Source organism: Balaenoptera ricei, chromosome 12 (assembly GCF_028023285.1).
Source record: "Balaenoptera ricei isolate mBalRic1 chromosome 12, mBalRic1.hap2, whole genome shotgun sequence".
NCBI lineage: Eukaryota > Metazoa > Chordata > Mammalia > Artiodactyla > Balaenopteridae > Balaenoptera > Balaenoptera ricei.
In genome coordinates, this window is record NC_082650.1 from 60,495,322 (window position 1) to 60,520,219 (window position 24,898).

Here is a 24,898-nt window from a genome sequence, read left to right on the forward strand (position 1 = left end):
GGCTTCAGTAGTTGCAGCACACGGGCTTAGTGGTTGTGGCACGCAGGCCCTGGAGCATGCAGGCTTCAGTAGTTGTGGCTCACAGGCTCTAGAGTGCAGGCTCACTAGTTGTGGCATGCGGGCTTAGTTGCTCCGCAGCATGTGGGATCTTCCTGGACCAGGGCTTGAACCTGTGTCCCCTGCATTGGCAGGCAGATTCTTAACCACTGCACCCCAAGGCAAGTCCTTTGTGTCTGGCTTTGAAGATAGAGGGGCCATGTGACAGGAGATGGGGGTTTCCTCTGTGAGCTGAGACTGACCCCTGGTAGACAGCAAGAAAGAAAACAGGGACCTCAGTCCTACAACCACAAGGAATCAAATTCTGCCACAACCACATGAGTCTGGAAGACGGTACGCATCAGATGATTTTGGCTGATGCCTTGATTTTAGCCTTAGTGAGACTCTGAGCTGAGAACACAGTCATACCATGTCCAGACTTTGACATACAGAGACAGTGAGTAAATAAATGGGTGTTATTTTTTTTTTTTTTAATTTTTATTTATTTATTTATTTATTTATTTATGGCTGCGATGGATCTTCGTTTCTGTGCAAGGGCCTTCTCCAGTTGTGGCAAGCGGGGGCCACTTTTCATCGCAGTGCACGGGCCTCTCACTATCATGGCCTCTCTTGTTGTGGAGCACAGGCTCCAGACGTGCAGGCTCAGTAGTTGTGGCTCACGGGCCTAGTTGCTCCGCGGCATGTAGGATCTTCCCAGACCAGGGCTCGAACCCATGTTCCCTGCATTGGCAGGCAGATTCTCAACCACTGTGCTACCAGGGAAGCCCCCAATGGGTGTTATTTTAAGCTGCTAAGTTTGTGGTAATTTGTTATGCAGTATTAGGAAACTAATACAGTGGTTGCAGTGTCACCTGGAATGTTGTCATGAAGTCATCTTCCAACACGATCTATTTGGGAAGTGGGCAAGTTTTTGTTATATTAGAAACTAAAAGATGGAACTCCCTGTCTCTCCTACTGAAAAACCCTGCTAGGTAAGTGACTAGTCTAGACCTGATACCTAGTAAGGCCAAGTTATCTTTATCTTCTGTCATCCTTTTTGCCCTTATAACTTGACATGAAAACAAATAGAAGAGCAATCTGTAAACTCTCAAGTGATTTAAAACATATATGGCAATTATTATTTGGGAGGTGTATTTCAGAGAACTCTCGATTTTGTGTGTTTGGGTGCCAACAGCCACTTCTGCAAACTCCAGTGTGTCCCTAAGTTAGAATGCCCTCTAGGCAAGAGAAAGGTTGCCCTGATTTTATAGTGTAGCTGCCTATTTTCACTTTTTTGACAAGTTCCCAGTTTCCCAGTCCACATGTTTAAATCTTCCTTCTCTGTAAATAATCCTTGTCAATCGAGTGTATTTTTATAGGTAACTGAATCACTACTGCTAACCTTGTGGTATTAATGAAGAAGTCAGCGCTGTCCCTGTAGGGCTGTAAGGAAGAGCTTAACGTGTCTGGCAAGAGCCCTGCCACTTGGCTGAAGCAATCGTTGAACACAGTTTATTGGATCGAGGCCCATTATCCAGATCGAGTCCTGACACTTGCCAGGCCCCCTTCTTTACTCTGTGTGAACACAGGGAAGTCATGAGGTCGAATTTTGCAAGTAGCTGTTAGAAATAAAGTTCACGATCTTTTCGTTACACAGATACTACCTGACTAGTGGTTAAAAGGAGGGCAGTGGGATATTCTGCATGTTATTGGAGACAAATATGTTGCTTATGTAATTAATCTATTTCGTACCGTAGTCCTAAAAGTCAAGAATGACTGAAATCTTGTCTATGATGCTAAGCTACTTTGTCTTATTTTGTTGCTTGAACAACGATTTCATTACAGGCAATCATACTGATCATTTAAAACCTTGAACTCTGGCTCAGTATGAGATTTCAGAAATAAGAGATTTCAGAGGTTCGCTGTTTAGGTTGGGTTATACCTGGTGCGGTCATGTTGTATTGTGGCAATGCTGTACATATCATTGACATCCTGTTCTAAATAACAATCTCAATAATTTAGAAACTGATTGCATTTTAAATCAGGGCTTCTTATACTGAAGTAACCACGTGAAACATTTGCTACTGAGGTGCATCCTTTTAAGACAAGGGAGTCTTGCAAGTTTATCTAAGATGACACAAACACCAGAGAGCAAAAGCAAGGCCCCTTCTCCAACTGCTGAGCCAAATAAGCACTGGGGCCAAGCAATTAGTGCAACACAAAGGCAAGCATTACAGTATCAGAGCCAACCTCCATTGTCTCACTGCACCCCGCGGGCTTGACAAGTTTTCTCATGGCCTGCAGCAACTGTGATTTGGAAAGTAAACAATTTATATGTCACATGACTGGATTGGTCCTTTAGACATCCACAAGCCTGCTATGATCTCAGGACCCCAACCTCAGCCACCAGACTGGTGAAAATCTCTGGGACGAGTCACATTTTGGGAATGGAAATGAGAGAGAATGGGAACATATATCTGGGTCTTTTATCAAAGCCCTCTGTATCAAAGAGCTGAGGCCCAAGGGACTCGGGTGGGAGTGAAAGTGATGGAGGCTGCTGGAAGTGCCAGCGGGAGGAAAGTTTCCAGCAACGGGCTTTGGATTTGAATGAGTCCAGGAGAGTTTGATCTGGGTCTCTCAGCTTGGAGACAGTAGAAGGAAACTGAGACCACCTCCCTGTGTTTTGGAGTCTCCTGTCTCCTAGATAAGATAGTGAGGTATAATTCTCCAACTTGGAGAAGTCCCAGAAAGCCACTCTGCAGCAGTCCTGATGCCCTGTAAATGGATCACAGGCCCTTTCCTGGGCCTAGAGGCACTTTTTCCTTAGGCTACACACCTGGGACCCAGACATTTTTATCTTTCCTCATCTATCACGTACATAAATACACACAGCATAAAACAATATAGTGAGGTCAGATTTATCTTCTTACAATCATTAAGGAGAATTCCTTTAAGTGAACGGATATCTTAGGCGGAAGGACACATTCAAATAATCAAAATAAAATTTGGAATCTCCTTTGTAGGATATCTTGTTCAACCCACAAATTTACCATAATTATTTAAGTTGGAACAAGCATGCCCACTTAACCCTCTTATGTTTCTAGTTATCCAGTTTTACATTTGGTTAATAAACATTAGAAGCAAAAAAGCCTTCGGAGCACGCTTTCTGAACTCATTGCCCCTCTAGAATGGTGACCTCAGGAATGTATGGGAACTATGAAGCCATCTGATTGATGGCCTGCGACTCATCCATAATGACCTATATAACGATGGACAATCATGCCCAGACTGATGCTGGTCATTGAATAAGGTGCTGGGCAGTTTTTCAGGCCACTGCACAGTGCAAGAGGATGTGGGACTATTGGTGATATTTTATGCAAATTTGCCCAAGCATGGAAGTAAGAGATTTCAGAGGTTCACTGTTTAGGATGGGTTATCCCTGGTGTGGTCATGTTGTATTGTGGCAATGATGTACATTTCATCTGACATCCTATTCTAAGTAACAATCTCAATAATTTAGAAACTGATTGCATTTTAAATTACTTCCTTCAATAGCCATTTATTAATTAATATTTATATGCAATTTTTTGACCGCTGTACATTTCATTTCTCCATCTTTTCTTCTTTCCCTGATAAACTTATAACAAAAGGCTACAATTTATTTAAAAGAAAAGGTGCTTCAAAATTGCTTTATCCTTATTAATTAAAATCAAAGTATACACTAACTTATTCCGTCCAGTGGGATTTATTCTGGGTAATTCCATGCAGAAGGAATTGGGCGATGACAAGGCTTTTTTTGCAGGTGCCTCGTTTGTGCTGTACCTTAGTTGAGTGAGGCATAAGGCGCTGGCCCAGGCTTAGGTGAAACAGTTAATTCCACAGACATAGAGTCAGAAAGATCTCTGTCAAATGCTGATTCCACTATTCACTGGCTGGCTGACTTCTGTGATCGTCTCTAAACCTTAATTTCCTCATCTACAAAATGGGGATTTTATTTCTTAGGGTCGCTGTTGTGAGGGTTAAATGAAACAATGTATATGAAGTCCTTAGCAGGGTGCCCAGCCCATAGTAAGTCCTCAGAAATGGCCACTATTCGTAGTAGTAGTATCATCCTTATCTAGCTTCTATCTAAGGATTGCAGGCATTTCCTCAAAGGCTACAGACAGAACCATCTTTTGCCCCATACACCACATCTGTCCCTGTTGGGGTCTGCACGATGGTGGCATCTGTGGTATGCTTTGCCCACTTCATCACCAGCCATTAAAAGGTTCTTTTTTTTTTTTTTTAATTTTAATTATTTTTTGGCTGTGTTGGGTCTTCGTTGCTGCGCGCGGGCTTTCTCTAGTTGTGGCGAGTGGGGGCTATTCTTCGTTGCGGTTTGCGGGCTTCTCATTGCGGTGGCTTCTCTTGTTGCGGAGCACAGGCTCTAGAGCACAGGCTCAGTAGTTGTGGCTCACGGGCTTAGCTGCTCCATGGCATGTGGGATCTTCCCAGACCAGGGCTCGAACCCGTGTCCCCTGCATTGGCAGGCGGATTCTTAACCACTGTGCCACCAGGGAAGTCCCTAAAATGTTCTTCAAATTCTCTTAGCCAGGGAGATGAGGAAGCTGGTTAAGCTGTGTTGTTTCCTCCCAGCAATTTGACGGCTCTCAAGCAAGACCACAGGGGAAGCAAAGAGGGATGAAAGGCTTGAGGACATTTCAGAGACCCAGTTTCTAATGCTTTACCTACTTCTTCTTTTCTGGACATTGCACTCTTCCTTTCAAATCCCGGTTTCCAGAGGGCCTTAGCACAGCCCTGCAGCAGACAGTGAGTAATGCCTGCTGGGTCACGGTGTGCCCAGGCCAGGCGGCGTGGAAACTGCAGCCCCCAACCTCCCACTGGAGTTCTCTGACCAGCTTACAACCTCCCTGAGAAGGGAAAGCAAAGCAACCATTGTCATACCATGTTCTGTGAAAAGAGGTTCCAGTAGGTGTGGCAAATCTGGGTATGCTGTCACTCTCTGGAACATTTGAAATGTGCCTTAGCATATTAAAGGCTCTAGACCAGTAATAACGAAATGGGGTGAATTTTTGTTTGGTCAAGTACTTCATCAAACATATTTGACCAAGGAATCACCAACTCCTTCCCAGAACCCCTGCATAGGACATCTGGCTCTTGGAGAGACTCTGGAATAGTGGTTTGGTCTGCTATTGTGAGAAGCATTGTTCGCTGTTCTCCTTTCCTGCCTGGAGGAGATGCTTTGGTGAGCCAAAGAATGGACATTTTAAGTGAAATCAACTATCAGCCAGACTTTCTCTTCTAAATTAGATGGATTTTTTTTGGGAGAAGGGTGTGCACATATATTACTGATGTAACATCACTTTTGAATTGGGCTCATTTCCTAGCTTTATTCTCCATTTCCGCCAAGATTCACTTACTCCTGGGATCAGGAAAAGAATAGGCACAGCTGACACGATAGCCATGAGCAGTTTCTGCATGTGCTGATGAATGTTTACATTTATTCCATGCAGTCATGAACACCCCAATTAAACATAAACAGAGATAATTCTGATCACGGTTCTAAAGTACAATTTGCATTTAAAAATTAGAAGGTAAAGTGTAATGATATAGCTTTACCAAAACAAAACCAAAACCAAAACCAAAAAAAAAAAAAAAAAATCCCAAAAAACAAAAACAGTCCTGTCTCCCAAAGCGATACGCTGGGTGTTCCTCTTTGAAATAAATCTGATCAAATGGAAATTGCCGTCTCTCCTATGGCGGTGCTTGACGCGTTGGACCCAGTGAACTGTCATGAAAGGATATTATTGAAGAAACATGGAAAATTAAGTTGCTTCATGGGTATTTAGTTTCGCTCTTCTGAGACTTTACAAATAAGATGATTACGCATAATGTTGTAATTTTAGCTGCATAAATGTAATAATTGAACAACTATCATCATTTTTCTTTCCTTGTCTTTCTCTTTGTACACATGTATGCTGTGTATCATCTTTGCATCAGATTTGTCTTCTAAATTAGGAAAGATTCTGCAAATTATCAAGGGTTTTTTTTAGTTTCAATTAGTATTTCTGAAAATCAGGATCAGACACTTTAGTAAAATGAAATTTTTGTCTTTTAGTGTCAAAACCTTTGTATCTTTATGGCAATGATGTTAATCAATTAGTTTATAGGGTTCAGGATAAGTGTTGCCAAATTATTTTTTAAAGCTCATGACAGTGTTGAACTAATTGATTAGTATATTAGCATCTGGGGAGTAGGACCATAGCTTCATAACTCATTTCTAAGGCATTTTAAAGTTAAAAAGTTTGAATCAGTTCTGAGCTGAACTCAGGGAGAATTCTTAGGTAAGACATTATTTTACTGGCCCTTGTTAAGCCACTTCAGAACTCATCATCAGTTTCTTGGTCTGCAAAACAGAGGATCATGATTCCTTTGAGCATATTGCTTTATGGTAATGGGTAAGCAGTTGTCAAGTTGTGTTTAACGCAGTTTGGATTTAGAGAAGAAAATACCAGGTTATTGGATTAAGTAGATTTTTCTTCCTTTTGGGGATGTGAATAATGAAGAATATTGTTAGAATGTGGTCTTAAATAGTAAAAAGTGGTGATCATGATAATGAAATTGGATGTGCATTTGGGAAAGTTTTTGGAGAACATTAGGAATGGAGTCTTTTTAAAGCTCTAATTGATATGAATCCAGAACATTTATAGGGTTGTTGGCTTTCCTGTGGATTTGTCCTTAGAGGGTGCTGGGTTCATCTCAGCCCTGGCCAGTGGTCAAAGCATTGTGTCCAAGAGACCTCCTGGCATTGTTTATCAACACTCCTGTGGTTCCAATAACGTCCATGTTGTATAGACCCTAAAATCATTGCTCTAAATTGCTTCATTCATGAGAAGGAGACTTGGATAACTTCCTTCCATATAATGAGAAAATGGTCACAACTATAATGAATGCTTAATTTTATAGTATTTACAGATGTGGCTATGATAGGAAGGATGTATTAAGTACTTAGAAAGCAATAATAATAGTGATAATGATAATAACAACAATAATAATAATCCCTCAGATCTTGGGCTGAAGGACCAATGATAACAAAATATAAAGCTTGAAAAATAGTTTTTGGGAATGACAGTAAACAAAGAATGAAATGATTCTGTGAAAGAACACTGTTTGAAATAATTCATTCATTTCATCTCTATAGTTCTACTTGGAAAATGTGAGACTTTCTGAAGCAAAATGACAGCAAATAATGCAGTAGAATGACTTGGCTGAGCTACGTATTTGGGTGTGAAAGTGAATTTCTTTGAAGTCATAAATACATTCTGGATTTTTAGTTAAAGTTTAGATTTCCTAAAAGTTCTGCTCCAACTAGACTTTTAAAGCCATCCAAAACAAAATCTGTAATTTATTTTCCTATTACCTTTTTATGAGGTCTTAGAGCCACCGTAACTTCTTTTGTGTTTTGAGATTTACAGGTTAGGTCCTGTAAAAGGGCACTTGTATGACCCTCTAGGCCAGGGCTGTATATCTTGCCTTTCCATTTCTGGGCCACCAAAATTAATGAGGGCATCTTTAAGTGATAGTCTCCTCATAATGTTCCAATGACCAGAGTCCAAGAGGTTAAATAATTTTACCACCACTCTTCTCAAATTTAGACACTATAATCAAGTGAATTGACATAGAAGATAGTGTTGACAAAGCACACAGTCCCCTGTGCCAGATTTTAAATGGGAACTAAAATATTGATAGAATTCCATTTGGGATATTATCAAAAGTGTGGTACCTTTATTTTGAGTTTTATTGGTGTTTGCAGTATTATTCAAAAATCAAATGCACCACACTGCTGCTGTCAGGGTGCCCTTGTTGTTTGACTAAGGGAGAATTCAGCTTCTGGGCGCCGTGCTCTCTAGCAGAACGTGGTGCCAGGAAGGGCAGTGCTACACCTGCCTGGGAGAAATATCCCCTTTTGTAAAGAGCCTTACGTTTCCAGTGACTTTTAGACTCCTTAAAGCATTTTTAGCTAAAAATACACAGCCATTCACAACAGAAATTTTGTTCTCTCCCCATCTTTTTTTTTTTAACCTTCTAATTTACTACATAATGGAAACAGCATTTCATGCCCAGCATTCTTTTCTTTTTTCTTTTAATGTCCTATATTGCATAGCTTTTTTTTTTTTTTAAGGACTCCTTTAAACCACAGTAACAATATTTGGACTTCAACATAAAATATCACCCTTTTATTCCAAGATAATAATGACTCTACCATTAAAAATAAATAAATAAAGAGAAAAGAGAGAAACCCCAAACAAGCCGCACCATCCAGTTTCTGCCAAGCTGCCAAATCCTATTACAGATTCAATCCTATTAAAACGTTCCCAGGTTTAAGCCTGCTTTGGAGTTTTTCATAGGAGTGCATGACCCCTACCCAAACCCCTCCATGTGTGGTCAGGGACCTCAGGATAATCGTAAACTGCCTGGACTCCCATTAATCTCGCACAGTCAGATATTAGTGCTTGTAAATCAGCACCTAAACAAGGACAATAGTTAAAGCCATCAATAGTCTTTTAATGAGGCAGATCAAAAACAAATGAAAGCAGCAGGACACTCGGATTTGCCAAGGAGGGGAAGGGGAAGGCCATAAGCTTTGTCTGATTCCTTATAGAAAAAAGTAGATGGATTTAGTCCAGGTCCAGTCTCCTAACTATTGCATCCACTGTTTAAAAAAATACATAAAACAAGATTATTTCCAGGAACTTCCTTGATTTTCTTTGTTTGGGACATAGCAGCTGTCACTTTCTTTCCTTTCTCTCCCTTTCTCTTTATAGTTCCACACAAACATATATCGACATATGTGCATTAATGTACACATATTTTAAAAAGGAGGCCATTACAAATAATAACTGTATGTAGAGCCATTAGGCAATGATCAGTTATACTTTGTCAAGAATTGTGATTACTTATCTGCATCCTTGCAGGCATTTTATGTGCTTTTGAAATTCCCACAGATGTTTTTTTGTCCATTAGAAAAGAAGGAAAATATCTTGTTTTGTAATTCCTTGTTTTAAAGAAGGAGAAAAATAAAGCAAGATAGGATTTATTATCTAGCAAGCATGTGCAGCAGCATTATAATGGTTGCCAAGCAACCTAAAGGAACCATATCATAGTAAAGAGGGGGGCAAATGAGTGAACAGATGCATGGAATTAGATGTAGGAAGGGGAGAAAAGAGGCTGCCCTGAAATGAGCTCACCTTGGCACATGACTTTTTGATTGAGATTTACTCTTATTCAGGTATATTTATCTTAAATATCTCCTTTTGATTTTGTGTGGGATTTTTATTTTTGCAACGTGTTGTGTTCAGTTTACCATTTGACTGAAAGGCTCAAAAAGAAGGTGTTTAAAATGCTTATAAAATTCTTGCTCTTTCGTTGGTGCCAATAACACTGGTTCAAGACAACATTTTGAGGAGCAGAAAGGTACAGAAACAAGCATTCTCACACATTTGCTCTAATGTCACCCAAGACAAACACACACATTCAAAGAAGGAATTTCTTTGGTGGTGTTATCAAAACATACGTTCACTTCACAATGACAGCTTACTTACTAAGCTGCTTTCATTGCCATCATTTAAAAACCTCCCCCCCCAGCTATGTATATATACACACACACTCATATATAATTTTATGCACACACATATACATACGTATATGCATATTACAGGGAGTCTATAGGTCAAAAATAAAACACCATCTCTTCTTGCTTCCAGATTACAGATGTTTAGGCTGAACACTATACCTATCTTTTCGGAGGGTGTACTTAAAACAGTTAAAACTGTTGTCTTACAGGCACCTACTCTTACAGAACAGTATACAACCCAGTTTGTATATTTGAAGTTTAAAAACTTATAACTGCATGCATTTAATAGCACGTATCCACAGATAATCAGATCATGTCGTAGAGGCAGAGCTTAATGTTAAATCAAGAAGGCAGCTTGCCTACACCACGTCCTGGCAGCTCAGTCCCGTTTCACCCAAGAAAAGGGAAAACTATTTTCAAGCTCCTTGGAATTCTTTAAGAAATGAGACAGCCCATAAATGAGTAAATGTTTCAAAAGTGACTCCCAAGTAGAGAACATTCAATTGGGAAATGCCCACCGTGACAGTCTCCGAAAATGCAAGATACACATGGTTGGAAGCTCAGAACTAACCACTGAAGGAAAATGAAAGGTCTAATCGACTCAGCAGATGTATGTGGTGGCAGGGCTCCCTCCACCTGAGAGGACTTCTGTCACTTCCTACCTCATAGCAGCTATATTCGTGAGGAGTGCTGGCCTTGCGACGAGATGTTGTTAGGCCACATCAGCTCTTGGGGATCATTTTTCCCTTTGGACTATGTGATGAAATTGTAGCTCTGTCGTTGTCCCAAGAAGTGGTATATGTAGTTGCATTTTAATTGTAGATTGACATGAAACTATTGGAGGATTATATTGTGTCTACTAATATATGTTCCACCTCTCTTGCCCTAATGAGATCACCTTACACTCTCTGGCACTGATGCAAACATTTAGAGCAGAATACTCAAAAGAGGCTGGAGTACAAATGGTACATAATTCATTACCCTGGGAAACGCGATTTCAATGCAACATAATGCAAGGTGCTCTCAAGTATTTCTGAGGCAGGAAGAGTGAACCACAGTCATGGTGAAGTGACTGTTTACATCAACCTGATTCCACTTGTTCTTTACTAGAGCTAACAGGCCCTCTGTTGTATTATTGTATCCACTTCTATTTGCTGGACTCCACAGCAAAGTCCTTGCAGCTAGAGGAATAAACCCTTTGTTGCATAATCTGCAAAGCAATGGAAACCGGAAACTGCTGTGAGCAAAAGAGGAAGAACCTGGAAATTCTAAAGGACATTTCTGTGAGCTATTTTTATAAGGTCTTGGCAACCTGGAGAATCTGCATTTAAAATAACAAACTCTATTCTCCACTCCCACTTCTCCACCCCCATTCACTCTTGTCAATAACCAAAAGATGGCAGCATTTTGCCCATCATTCATTAGTGACATCTTTGGTGGAGCTAGGTCTGCATTTCCACTTTCATGTGTATTGTGATTCCCTCTTGGTACTAAATGTGGCTTGATAGCGCTGTGGCATTTATTAACAACAGCAACGACTACAAAAATGCGATTTCAAGAAAGCTCACAAGATTAATTATACAAATTATGGTGTAAAGCATCAGAATTCCTCCTTGATCAGGAAATGCATACCAGTCTAACTGCAGTGACACTGCAGAGCAATCAAGCTCAGCAAGTGGTATCAGAACCCAAACGCCTTGTCCCTCCAGTCGTTAGGAGACTGAACCTAATGTGGGGGAAATGAAAAAGGGCGCCAATGAAAGTATCTGACAAGGTTTCCACCAGCCCAGGGATGCTCCCAATCTCTCCCTCAAAGCTTGCCCTAATAAAGAGGGCAAGATTGGCTAAGTATCTGAGAGAAGGGTTGCCAATCGCCTTTACTCCTGATATTTGAAATGGAGTTGAGTCTTATCCATGAGGGTTTAAGGACACTCCTTCCCAGGAAGCCTTTCAAGGCCCACTCCACACATTTGTCTCAATCATTTGATTCCCAGTAAGACCTAATGCCTCATTTAAAAATCTCCTTATTTTGAAAAACAAGAGGGGACAGTTTTGCCACAGGTGCTTGCGAAGGGAATTTGGTCCTGTTTTTCTGAATGTTCATTATAAATAGGGTCGACATTTGAAAGCAATAAACCTCTTCAGCTTCCTGCTCACTCTATGTAGTTAGTATGTTCACTACGTTATTATTTTCCTCTCCTACATTGTTGATTAGCATTATGAGATACAGTAATAGGTCTCATTCCCTCCTAAGTACCAAGATTCCCAATTTTCTCCAAATAAGGGCTTATTATAGAATAGAGGTCCATTTTCAAATCTGATTAAAATGACCCAGGGAAATGTAGGCAAAAATAATGCTTAGAAGTCTCTATTGTTTGTTAAAAAGGAATCAATTATTTTAGGGTTACTTTTGCTTTTGGACATAGTATCTGTACATTTGAGAGAAGGGTTTTCATTGCTCTGGTGTCACTAACAGAAGTTACCTTCCACTCATCTTTTTCTAGGACTCTGGACTATATTGGGTGTGGACAGGAGAAATGTGAATCCATTATAATATAATAGATGCCACTAACCAAAGTGATAAATGTTGATCTCTCATAGAAATAAAGCTGTAGAGTGAGTTTATGGATGTAATCAACATATGTACATTGCTTATGGAGTTCAAACACGTACAATTAAAAATGGAATCGAGGAGAACTTAAATTTAAGAAACTCTGTGAAGGGATTCAGTTTCACAAGCATCTATTTTAAAAAATAATGAATTTATAAATAACCTTGAATAATAAAAAGAAGTATATAGAATTAGAAGGAGAGCACAGCATGCTGTTAAAAGTTGATAAAGTCAACAACTATCAAAAAATGAGCTGGAATCGCAGTTCTTCAACTTTATGCTGTGTGGCCACAGGAAAGTACTCAAGCTTTCTGTGGCTCAGGTCTCTTACTCATCTGTAAAATGGTGATACAAACAGCTACCTCACAGAACTGGGTTAGGATTAAATGAGATGTCCATAGAGCACCCATTCACCATGTGTAGAGTAGAGGAGTTGCTGTTATTATTAGTATTAAGAACTTTATTAATATTTATAGTAACATGTGACTGATTATTCTAATGAGACATAACTCTACCAAAAATTACCAAGTCATAAGCCTGAGAAAGATAGTGGTAAATTTCTATACTTCCCTGTTATCCTAGAATAGAATTTAATATAACCATTGATCATTTCCTATTAAACACTGTACCTTTACTTCTGAACCGATGTCTTTCTGTACCTCTCTTTGCCCAGACTGGCTTTCTCTCTTCACTGTTCTGATTCTTTCAGTGATATTACTATCATACTTTTAATATTTAAATTTACACTTGTTCATTCATTTATTCATCCAAAAGTTACATGGCTGCCTTCTTGTCATTCATGTATCCGATCACTATCTTTTCCACCCAAATTAGTCACGCGGTCATTCTCCATCCCATCACTCTATCATAATTATCAGCATAAAACGTATGGCTCTCAGTTATCTTCTTGTTGACTCATTTTGAGTGTTTACTGTCTCCCCGCCACAACTAGAATGTAGGTTCTTTGAGGGTAGGCACCTTGTCTGTCTTGTTTACTGTTATCCCCAGAGCCTAGAACGATGCCCTTGGCATATTATGGGTGCTCAGTAAATCACTGTGTAAGTAATAAATAGTTGTGGATGATTATGCACTTGTTTCCACTAAGAAATTTTGAGGTTCTTCAGTTAGGGATCTTGGTTCATTCATTTTCAGTTCACTGGTTTCTAGCATATAATAGAGCATATAATAGAGGTTCCAAAAAAAAAGTCTAGCTGTTTGATTCTGAAAGGCCTCATGGTGAAGGCGTTTGAGCTGAAACTTGAGTAGATGACAAAGATGATGTCATTCATTTCAGGCAGTGGGTACTATGTGAGAAAAAGTTCAAGACTGGGAAAATTTAGTGAATTTTTAAAGATAATAGCACTGATCCAGATAAGCTATAGTTTGTAGAACAGGATAATACAGGATAAGGATTTCAGGAGCACTGGGAATCAGGTTAGACCTGACCTCAAAAGCCAAATAAGAAATAAGAAGTCTATATATGAAGCAGACAGAGGAGAGAGATTTACGGTTATTGAGGAGAGTCAGTGGATTCATAGCTCTGATTTAGAAAGGTTACATGGCAGCTTTATGTAGCATAAATTGGGGAAAGGGTGGACAACAGCACTAGTTAGAGGCTAGTAGCCTGGAACAAAGTAACCAAGAAAAAATTAGGGTGGCATCAGTGAGAAGGAAAATAAAATACGAAGTCAAGAAAAATTGGAAAGAAGAAAAGAATTGCTAGAATTTGGAATGGAAAGTTCAGAGTGAAACACACCTTGAGGTCCCAGCACTAGGTGATAGAATGGAGGATATATATCAAGAAAAATGGAGATGCCAGGAAGAAATTCAGGTTTGTTGTAAGAGGGAGGAGATCCATTCTAGTTTTTACAAGTAGATTTTTAATTTATGATGAAAATTCCTAGAAGTATTGTCTACCAGGCAGCTAGAAGTGTGGCAGGGGAGCTCAGAAGGTTTTGGTAGAAAAAGGTGGATTTGGGAATTATGTATACAGAGGTGTTATTTGAAGGAGTTGGATTGCTTAGGGCATCTTGACGCAAACATTAAAAAATACCTTGTGAATTGTGCATAATCAGTTTCTTTTAAAATCATGAAATCATCTTGACTTTTCTCTTATCTTTCTTCCCTACATCTAATTAATCACAGAGTCATCACCTTCCCTTTCAGCGTGGTTGACATTTTCATTCCCTTTGCTCAGAACATTGAAATCGTTTTTTAAGCGGTCCTCGCTTCCTACCTTTTCTGATGGAATTCCTGTTGTACAAAGTTATCAGATTTCATCTCCGATTCCTCTCCACAAAGTCTCTAGATGCATGCCACATCCTACAAGAAAAAGTGCAACTTTTTAAATATCTCATAACAAATATTACATGTAAAAATAGTCAGTGTTACATATCTGCAGGCAAGCAAAGTGGCAGTCTGGCTTTAGTATATCAGTCATCAATAGGACCTGGTAATAGGCCCTAAGTTGCCTTGGAGGGCCAGCTCACTAGGATGGCAGCCGTAAACATGGCTTTGTAGAGAACTCTGTTTTATCACTTTGGTCTATAGCTCTGCGATCTTTCCAATGCTCACAATTTAATGTACAACTCTTAAGGGTGCCTCTACTCAGATAAAAAGTATTGGGTCACCTCGTAGCAAAATGGAATAGTTTAGTCAAGAAAAGCAGGAGACATAGTGGACTGACGTTAGGATGAGCATGAAGAATTGATAGGTACACTGGGAAAATCCACTCTAACTTTTGACTGTAGATTGTAACTAAAGTCATTTTACCTGGGCAAAAAACTCTGAGGCCTGAACAAACAGGGATGAGCTTTAGGTGGCAGCTGAAAGAGAGGTCAGATGGAATAACACTATGGTCCTGCTATACTTGTGTTGTCCAGTCTGGGAGCTACAGAGGCATGTGGCTACGGAGTATTTGAAAAGCGGCCATTTAGAACTAAGAAGTAGTGTAAGTTTCAAATACACACCTGATTTTGAAGATTTAGCATGAAAAAGAATGCATATGCACAGAGAAAAGGCCAGAGTGAGAAAGCAGCTGTCTGCAAGCCAAGGAGAGAGAACTCAGGAGAAACCAACCCCGCTCACACTTCGGCCTTACATTTCCAGCCTCCAGACTATGAGAAAATAAATTTCTGTTGTTTAAGCCACATAATCTGTGGTATTTTGTTATGGCAGCCCTAGCAACCTAATACACCCGTCTTTTTACTTTAAAAATGTGACTACTGGAAACTTTTAAATGACCTGCAGAGTTTGCATTTGTGGCTTGCATAATATTTCTCCTGGACAACTTTTTTCTAAACCCATGTAGGGCAGGTGTAGAGATGGTTTTGTAGAGTCCAAGATGATTTCATGGATCATAGTCCGATACTCAGAGAAACAAAAGAATAGTGCTGGGCTTTGCTCGAGGAGAGACCGGAGTGGCAGTAGGAGCTGATATTTCTGGGATTAGTTCTCTGTAATCCAGGGGCCTCAGTTAACTTACTTCACCACTTCTCTAGCAGGACCCTTATGTCTAAAAGCATTGGTGATACTTTTTAAGACTGCCTAAAAGTTGGCAGTGGAGGAATTTATTTGGATTAAACGTAACTTTTCTGGATAGGATTTAGGGAGAGTTTTGAAAAGGTATGGAAACATAAAGAAAAAGGTGACTTTGGAACATGATTCTTTGTAGCAGGTAAAGTGGCAAGGACATGACTACTGGTTATGCCATACTGGGAGCTTCTGGGCATCTGAAGCAGTTTGCTAACGTGAGACACATGAGAGATGAAGGGGGAAGGTTCAGAAAGTTCTATGGAGGAAGAACCAAAAGATTTGGCTTAGTTCCTGTCTCACAGGGTGTTAAGAAGATTAAATAAATTAATATTAAATCAGGGCTTAGAAGAGTGACCTGGGCTTGTCCTACTTCCATTCCTTCTCTAATCATGGGGACCCCATAAAAACAGGCTTCTCTATCTTAATAGGGGGCCTGATGGGAAGAGAAGTCTCATGGTGTTTCCTCCTCTGAGGATTTGAAGTCACACAAGTGGGGAGCTGGGGCAAGACTCTAAATGGCATCCCCAGTTCAAACACCTAGTAACCTATTTTAATTTTCGTCTTACATGGCTTCTAGGGTCCCCGGTTGGGCTCTTTTCAGAAATATAATTTCCTTCTCCATGTCACATTCGAGAATACTGTATTCAGGGGCTTTCTTTAAGGACGTTAATCAGATTCTGCTCTCTGCTTTCATGTATGCTTTTTTCTTCTTCTCACTCTTTTTGGCATGAGAAAACTTGGGTCAACTTTTAAAGGATAGTCTAAGAATTAATGTGTGTGAGAAAAAGTATGTGTAGTCAAAGACAGCTTTGGAGACTCCAACTGGGTTATAGGAGTTTGATTCTAGGTACTAAGTAATTGCTGAGTGAGAGGCAAAGACAAGACTCTGTATTCAAAATTTCCTCTAATTAAAAACAAGTGAGGATTACAAAAAATAAACAACATAAGAGAACCTTAAAAATAAGGATAAAACTCCAAGAGTCATGTAATTAAGGGTGGTGCACTTTCCAAAACTCTAGCTAAGGAGTTTAGCTGTGAGCTCTAAGCTATAAGCTTCCTGAAGGCTGAGGCATAAAGAAAAAAGAAAAGAAAAAGGATGGAATATAAAACATCTTTTCCTTAAAAATGATAAGGATGACTTTTTATTTTTAAATGAATTATAGTCATCCCTTGGTATCAACAGCAGATTGATTCTAGGACCCCTGCAGATACCCAAATCCACGGATGTTCAAGTCTTTTATATAAAATGGTGTAGAATTTGCATATAAACTACACATATCCTCCTATATACTTTAAATCATCTCTAGATTACTTATAATACTTAATACAAAGTAAATGCTATGTAAATAATTATAAATACAATGGAAATGCTAGGTAACTAGCCTCTGGTGTGCGGCAAATTCAAGTTTTGCTTTTTGGAAGTTTCTGGAATTAAAAAATATACTTTCAATACACAATTAGTTGAATCTGCAGATGCAGGACACATGGATACAGAAGGCTGACTGTGCAGCCCAGATGCTAAAAGAAATTGATCATTGATATCTACTGTACATGATGTTTTTCACATATAGGTGTACACTAAATTTTTGCTGAACTTAGAATGGAGTGACATTTAACATTTGGGCCATCTGGCTTTGCACCTTGTATTTTTTAGCTCTGTAGTTATTTTATAAGTAGCGATATCTGTTTATAAGTTACTCTGAGTTCTCCTCCTCCTCTTCCTCCTCCTCTTTCTTCTAAGAAAATAGAGTTGACACATCTACTCAAATAAATGAATATTTCCATCTTGGCTGATATATTTGGTGAGTAAAAAATTGGTTACAAGATATGAGTATATTCACTTATTTATTCCACCAAGTTCAACATTTAACCTTATGTACTTGGAGTAACAAATATTGAAAAACAGTGATCTTTTAAATTTGTTTTTATGCCAATCCCTATTGATTTACATGTGACATTTAATGTAACAATTGTGTGTGCCAAGGGTAGCAATGCAGGAAGGATGGGTGAGGCATTTTTATTTTATCAAGATGTGAAAAATAGTCCTCATTGTTAAAAATAAAACTATAATAGACTGCTTCAACTGTGTATTTAAGTTGAGCTAAAAGTTGTCAAAATCTATATATATATGGCAATTCTATAAATCTTATTCTCAAAAATAATAAGGTATGCACACACGAAAGTTCATAGGCATGGTTACTTTAGATGTGTACATTTCTTCCTAATCCAGTTCATTTATTCTGCCTGTAAAATAGTTTTTGACTGTTGTTTATCCCATCATATTTTCAACCAATCTCATATTCAATCAGTTTCTAGGGGGTTGGCACAGAAAAAGAAAATTACAGATCAGTATCCTGTATGAACATAGATGCAAAAATCTCAAAAATATTAGCAAATTGAATACAACATTAAAAAGCTCATACATTATGATCAAGTGGGATACAAGGATGGTTGAACATCTACGAATCAAGACTCTGACGGAAGAAATTGAAAAGACACAAATAAATGGAAAGATATTCCATGTTCATGGGTTGGAAGAATTAATATTGTTAAAATATCCATACTACCCAAAGCAACTTACAGATTGAATGCAGTCCCTGTCAGAATTCCAATGGCATATTTCACAGAACTAGAACAAACAATTCTAAAATTTGTGTGGAACAACAAATGATCCTGAATAACCAACATAATCTTGAGAAAGAACAAAGCTGGAGGTATCACACATGCCCTGATCTTAAACTATACTTCAAAGCTATAGTAATCAAAATTATATGGTACTGGCACAAAAAACAGACACCCTGGTCAGTGGAACAGAATAGAAAACCCAGGAATAAAACTACACATATATAGACAATTAATTTATGATGAAGGAGCAAAAAACATACAGTAGAGAAAAGACAGTCTCTAAACAGTGTTGGGAAAACTGGACAGCTACATGCAAAAGAAAGAAACTTGACCACCATCTTACACCATACATAAAAATTAACTCAAAATGCATTAAGATTTAAATGTGAAATCTGAAATCATAAAATTCCTAGAAGAAAACATAGATGGTAACTTCACTGACATTAATCTTAGTGATGTTTTTGTGGCTCTGACTCCAAGGGCAAGGGAAACAAAAGCAAAAATAAACAAATGGGACTGCATCAAACCAAAAACCTTCTGCACAGCAAAGGAAACGGTCATCAAAACAAAAAGGCAACCTCTGAATAGGAGAAGATATTTGCAAATCATATATTTGATCAAAGCGAATATGCAAAATATTTTTTAAAACTCATGCAACTTAACAACAAAAAACCAGACAACTCAAATAAAAAATGGGCAGAGGATCTGAATAAACATTTTTCCAAGAAGACATACAGATGGCCAACAGGCACATAAAAAGATGTTCAACATCACTGATTATTACAGAAAGACAAATCAAAGTCACAATGAGATATCACCTCACACCTGTCGGAATGGCTATTATCAAAAAGTAAGAAATAACAAATGTTGGAGAGGATGTGGAGGAAAGGGAACATTTGTACACTGTTGGTGGGACTGTAAGTTGGTACAGACACTATGGAATACAGTATGGATGTTCCTCGAAAAATTCAGAATAGAATGACTCAGCTATTCTACTTCTGGGTATTTCTCCAAAGAACAAAAAAACACTAATTCAAAAAGAATGTTCATTGCAGCATTATTTACAATAGCCAACATATGGGAAAACTTAAATGTCCATCATTGGATGAATGGATAAAGAAGATGTGGTGTATATATGCAATGGAATTCTACTCAACCATAAAAAATAATGAAATCCTGTCATTTTCAACAACATGGATGGACTTTGAAGGTATTATGCCAAGTGAAATATGTCAGACAGAGAAAGACAAATACCACATGATTTTACTCATATGGTATGAGTATAAATCTATAAAAACAAAACAAATGAACAAACAAAATAAAACAAAATCAAACTCACAGATACAGAGAATATATTAGTGGTTACAAGAGGGGAAGGGAATAGGGAGGTGGGCAAAAGGCTGAAGAGGGTCAACTGTAGGCGTGAAGGATGGCAACTAGACTTGTGCTAGTGATCACTTTGTAGTGTATACAGATGTATAGTTATAATGCTGTATACCTGAAACTTATACAAAAATTTTAAAAAGAGTGAACTCAATAGAATACCAAATATTCCTGTATTTACAGGAAGCTGAACCACATTTTTCCCTGGAGTTTGAACCAAAAGGCTTTTATAATTTCAAAATTACATTAAAATTGTTAACACTATAGTTTAGAGTTGTTGTTGTTGTCTTGTTTTACTTTGAGGGAATAGAGAATGTAGTGTTTATTCCTATTTTTATTTTTCAGAAAAAAAGTCATATTGCCATCTTCTAGGACAGTGTGAACCTTGATGACCTACCTCTGTTATTGCCTTGATAGCTACGGAAGATAATTGAAAATTTTCTCTTTTGTGTATATTTTTACCCAGTAATTCTCAGGGCTTTCAATCTATGTGAAAATTATGAGTAACTGACATATTTGTATCCTTGGGGGGGGGGTGAAAACAATCTTACAGGACTGGTTTTTGAACTTTTAATTAACCAAAAGACTAATAAAAATCAACTTATTTTACACCCTTTCTGACAATCTACAGTAAAATTAAGGCAAATGTTATTTGGGGGAGTCTGCTTACTGGTCACATAACCAAAATTTTAGTTAAATTTCTGTCAACTGAACTGTTAAAAATTAAAGATCCAAGATAAAATGTGCTCCCATGCTTCAAATCTGACCAATTCCATTACGTGCACTATTGAAGTATGAAAACTTTCTCCTTGATCAAAATGCTGGTAAGGATCTATACTTTTTTTTCTTTCTTTACACGAGTACCCCTGCTATGAAAAAAAAAGTAGGAAGGCCAAATAAAAGTCTGAAACAAGCAGCCATAAAGTGACTTTTTACATTTTTTAAGTAGGTCACAGTAAGGTATATTATACTTACTGCAGAAGTCAGGTTAAGCCTCTCAATTAGGAAAAGATGCATTTTTAGAGTTCTTCCATTTTTATTGATTTTTGATGTCATTTTTAAAATGATGAATAACCATACTGTAGGAAACTGGACTCAAGGAGCATTTTTTTCCTTATCTTTAGTTACTTCCAAAGAGCATGGTTCTGGCTTTCACAGGTCTCAGGAGTATTGCCTTCTAGAGCAGCTGGGATGATAGACCCATGCGAAAACGTCGTCTCTGACATTTATGAAAATATGAGTGTCCTTGTCCTGGGGCTCTGCCATGCACCTGAACATGGCCCATGCTTCAGACAAAAGCAAGGTCTCTCATTTGGAACAAGGATAATCTGCTTAAAAATCTAAATCCCTTATAAACGGCTTACGTGTGCAAGAATATCATCGTACATAGCTCTTTGTGAGGTAATTTTAAAAGAAAATGATACACATTTTGCTCAGCCAAGCAATCTGAAAGTTCAAAAGGTAAGAAGCACTTCTCAGCATGAAACTGTCAAACATACTTGAAAAGAAAGTTAATTACAATTGGCATTTCCAGGCCTTCTGTTGGCCATGGCTGCCTTACTGAAAGGTGACATTAGTGACATCCATTGTATAGGGGCTGAGAAATGAAGAGGATCAAAACATCTGAAGCTCTGAATTTCTGTAACATAGGGTGAACAGCCCTAGGACACTTGTCATTTTTTATAGACATTTTACAGATTTGTGCACAGGAAGAGACTGAGACTAGCCACAAACTAGATATAGAGAAAATAGTGGGGTTCCAGAGAGATTGTCTGGATTCTTCCTTTTCATGGAAAAGATAATTGGCGAAGCCTGAAGCTCAGGCAAAGACAACTTTTCCTGTTTTGTCCACCTCTGAGTTTTCCTGAGTGGGCTTAGATTTCTCTCTGATGACTTCCTGGTTAGGTGGTTGGAAACAGAAAACGCTAATGGAAAAAGATAGACCTTCTCCCAGGAGCATCAATTTTGTTGATAGTCTTGGGAGAAAGTATTTCATATTAAAACAAGGATATATATTATGGGTGGAGAATTCAGACATTCACATATGTTTCAGATAAAATGGAGTATTTCATTTTGACTGGTTCCCAGATCCCAAGATTACACATTTTGTTTCCTTCGCCACTAAGACAGCTTTGTGAAAACTTTTGAGAGTTACTGCATCCTAAGATTGCAGTTATTAGTTAGAAATAACTGTTTAAAAATTGCTGCAATGTGAAATTTAGCAATTGGTCTGGTTATTCCGTTAACAAAACCCACATTATGGTTTTATATGCACCTTTAGCCCTGGATAACTATGAGGAACCAAGGGATACACACTGGGAGACTTCCATCCCTCAGAAAGTTCTAAGCAGAGAAACGCTGAAGACAGAAGAGGTCACTCTGAGCCAGCTGGATGGGCAAAAACCGTACAGCCATCGGGAAAGCCAGAGCAGTATAAGTAAGACACACAATTATTAATGTTTTTATGATAAATAATGGCGTTAGCAAGTAAGATGTTCACCAACTGATACAAAACAGTATTTTTCTCAGTGTTCTGATAGGAACTAAATTACTATGATCGTCTTCATCTGGGTAAGAAACTAATGACATGATGACATTACTGTCAACATATGTGATATAATATTTAATATTATAGCATTATAGTGTTTTTCTTTTGTTGGCCAACCCAAAGACAGATGCAGCTAGTGGGAAGTAGCCACATAGCACAGGGAGATCAGCTCAGTGCTTTGTGACCTCCTAGAGGGGTGGGATAAGGAGGGTGGGAGGGAGACGCAAGAGGGAGGAGATATGGGGATATACATATATGTATAGCTGATTCACTTTGTTTTAAAGCAGAAACTAACACACCATTGTAAAGCAATTATACTCCAATAAAGATGTTAAAAAAAAAAAAGCAAGTGAGATATGGAATCACCATGGGATTCTAACCATGGGAATGCCATCAACAACCAATACTTTTTTGATGAAACAGCCAGTATAAGGAAGATGCTCAGAAGTGACAAATTAAAAATTCATTAATTTTCAATTATCGTTTGCAGTCTGGCTAGCATTATTATTAGGCACTCACATTTGAATTTCCATATGCATTTGTAAGAAATTTTTGAGTGATAACTTCAAAAATGTCATGTTTTTAAACAGCTTTTGTTAGTTTGCCATGTATGAATACCCAGTTTTTATGCTTAAAATCCTAAGGATTCTGCTGTGAGTAGTTACATAACTGTGAAGTCTTCTAATGATACACTGTTTTGCCCAAATGTAAAATTTCATTTTACAATAATAAAATAACAATAATAAAATCTGTGAGCCAACTAATTTTTGAAAACTATTTTCAGGTTTAAATAGTTATATAAATAAATTCTGGTAAATGACAAAAAATACACATTGACAAAAACCATATACCAAAAATCATACTTCACAAATAATCATATATAAAGTATTATTATAATATCCAACCTCAAAGAGAAATTGTTTGTTCAAATTTACTATTTTAGATCCTACACATTTCTTTATGGAATAGGTTAAAAACTAACCATTAGCCTGAGGGAAGTGTATTGATTGTACTAGGAACTGAAACTTTAAAACTGAACTGTATTTGTTGTTATGCCAAACAGGGTTCTAACAAATATTCTGAGGCAGAACATCAACAAAACTAATTTGGTTATTTCAAACCAGCAGGGATGTCACACTTCAAGAAGAAAGTAGCAAATGACACCTTGAGAAAGTTAGCATTAGAACTCATTGGATTTGGGAACTGATTTACAGAAGCTTAGTGGTTTTATTCATGCTTCAGGAAGTAATAAACGTATTAATTCAGCCAATAAATGTTTATTGAGCACCTACTATGGGTCAGTTGCTGTTCTGGGCCCTGGGGATATAGCAGAGTCGAGGTGGGGGCAGGGCGAAGCAGACAAAATCCCTTGCTCTCACCAAGTATACATTACAGTGGGGAGATAGTCGATAATAACAAAAACAAAACAAAACAAAACAAAGCGTCCGTTTGTCAGCTGGTGATGTGTGTTCACATTGCTCTATCTTGATTCTACCACTCATTGCAAAATGCTAGGTATGCTGGTGTGTGAATCCAGTTCTTTTGGTCTTCAGGAAAGTTATAAACCAGAAAGCTCCATCAACAGCCATCAGGAACTTCTCAAATAGGGAAAGGGAGAAAAAGTTAAATTCCAGTAACAACTAGAAAAATATTTTAATCTTATTTTAAATATTACCTAAGCTATTTGTTTGAGACTAAACTAAAATACTCTCTAATGTCTAAAGTATCTGCAATGTTTAATACAAATTACAACTTCCATTCTCTGCATCGTGTATTAGGCAAAACTTTGATATACTTCTAATTCTTATATGTAATATTTAATACTTTCACTTAGATTTTTTTCAGTTTGGAGGATTTTATGAAATGCCCTAAAAATAAAACTTTCCTCCCTATTAAGGCTGGGAAACATCATTATTATCATTTTTGGTAGCATGTAAAGCTGTAGTGATTCTTATTGCAGTCAAGTAGCAGTTACTGGTGAGGGCACAGATGATTGGTTTTTAGACTCGTGTGTTGCTGAATTCAGCCAACAACTTGCTCATCATGACTCTGACAGATTTTTCTGCTATTCGGACCACTGGGAACCTTATGAACCAGTCAGCTCTGCCCTCCTTCCTATGACAAAGCGCCAATACTGTCTACATCCAGAAAACCAAGCACCAGAATCATTTGCTAACTGCCGTGAGCTTACTTTTCAAGTACAAAACAAAGAAAAAGAAAATTTCTCTAAAAAAAGTGATAATTTTTCATTGTCGTCATGCTTTAAAAACTCTGAAATTTTCTGGTAAAAGTTTCCAGCCAAAAGGGAGGGATATTCTTGATCTTGATATACTAAATCATTCTCTCTCTCTCCCTCTCAAAATAATTGCGCTCTCTCTTCCCCTCCCCCCATCCTCATCTCATTGAGGAGCAGGAGGAGGGGATTATTTCTCCATGATATAGACAATCTAATAATCTTAGCATTGGAAAAGACCAACTCATTTTAAGAGTAAGAAAATGGAATCCAATGATTTGGATAAGATCCCAA

At 38.1% G+C, this 24,898-nt stretch overlaps 1 long non-coding RNA gene across 3 annotated transcripts in view; it reads right to left on the reverse strand.

The window, feature by feature from the left end:
- The window catches only part of LOC132376356 (uncharacterized), a 1,138,994-nt gene that overhangs the window by 21,384 nt on the left and 1,092,712 nt on the right, over positions 1–24,898 (reverse strand). For all 3 annotated transcript variants that reach the window (XR_009506280.1, XR_009506281.1, XR_009506279.1), the window contains one exon: positions 14,518–14,603. This is a non-coding gene — a long non-coding RNA (uncharacterized LOC132376356). The remainder of the gene's footprint in view (positions 1–14,517; positions 14,604–24,898) is intronic.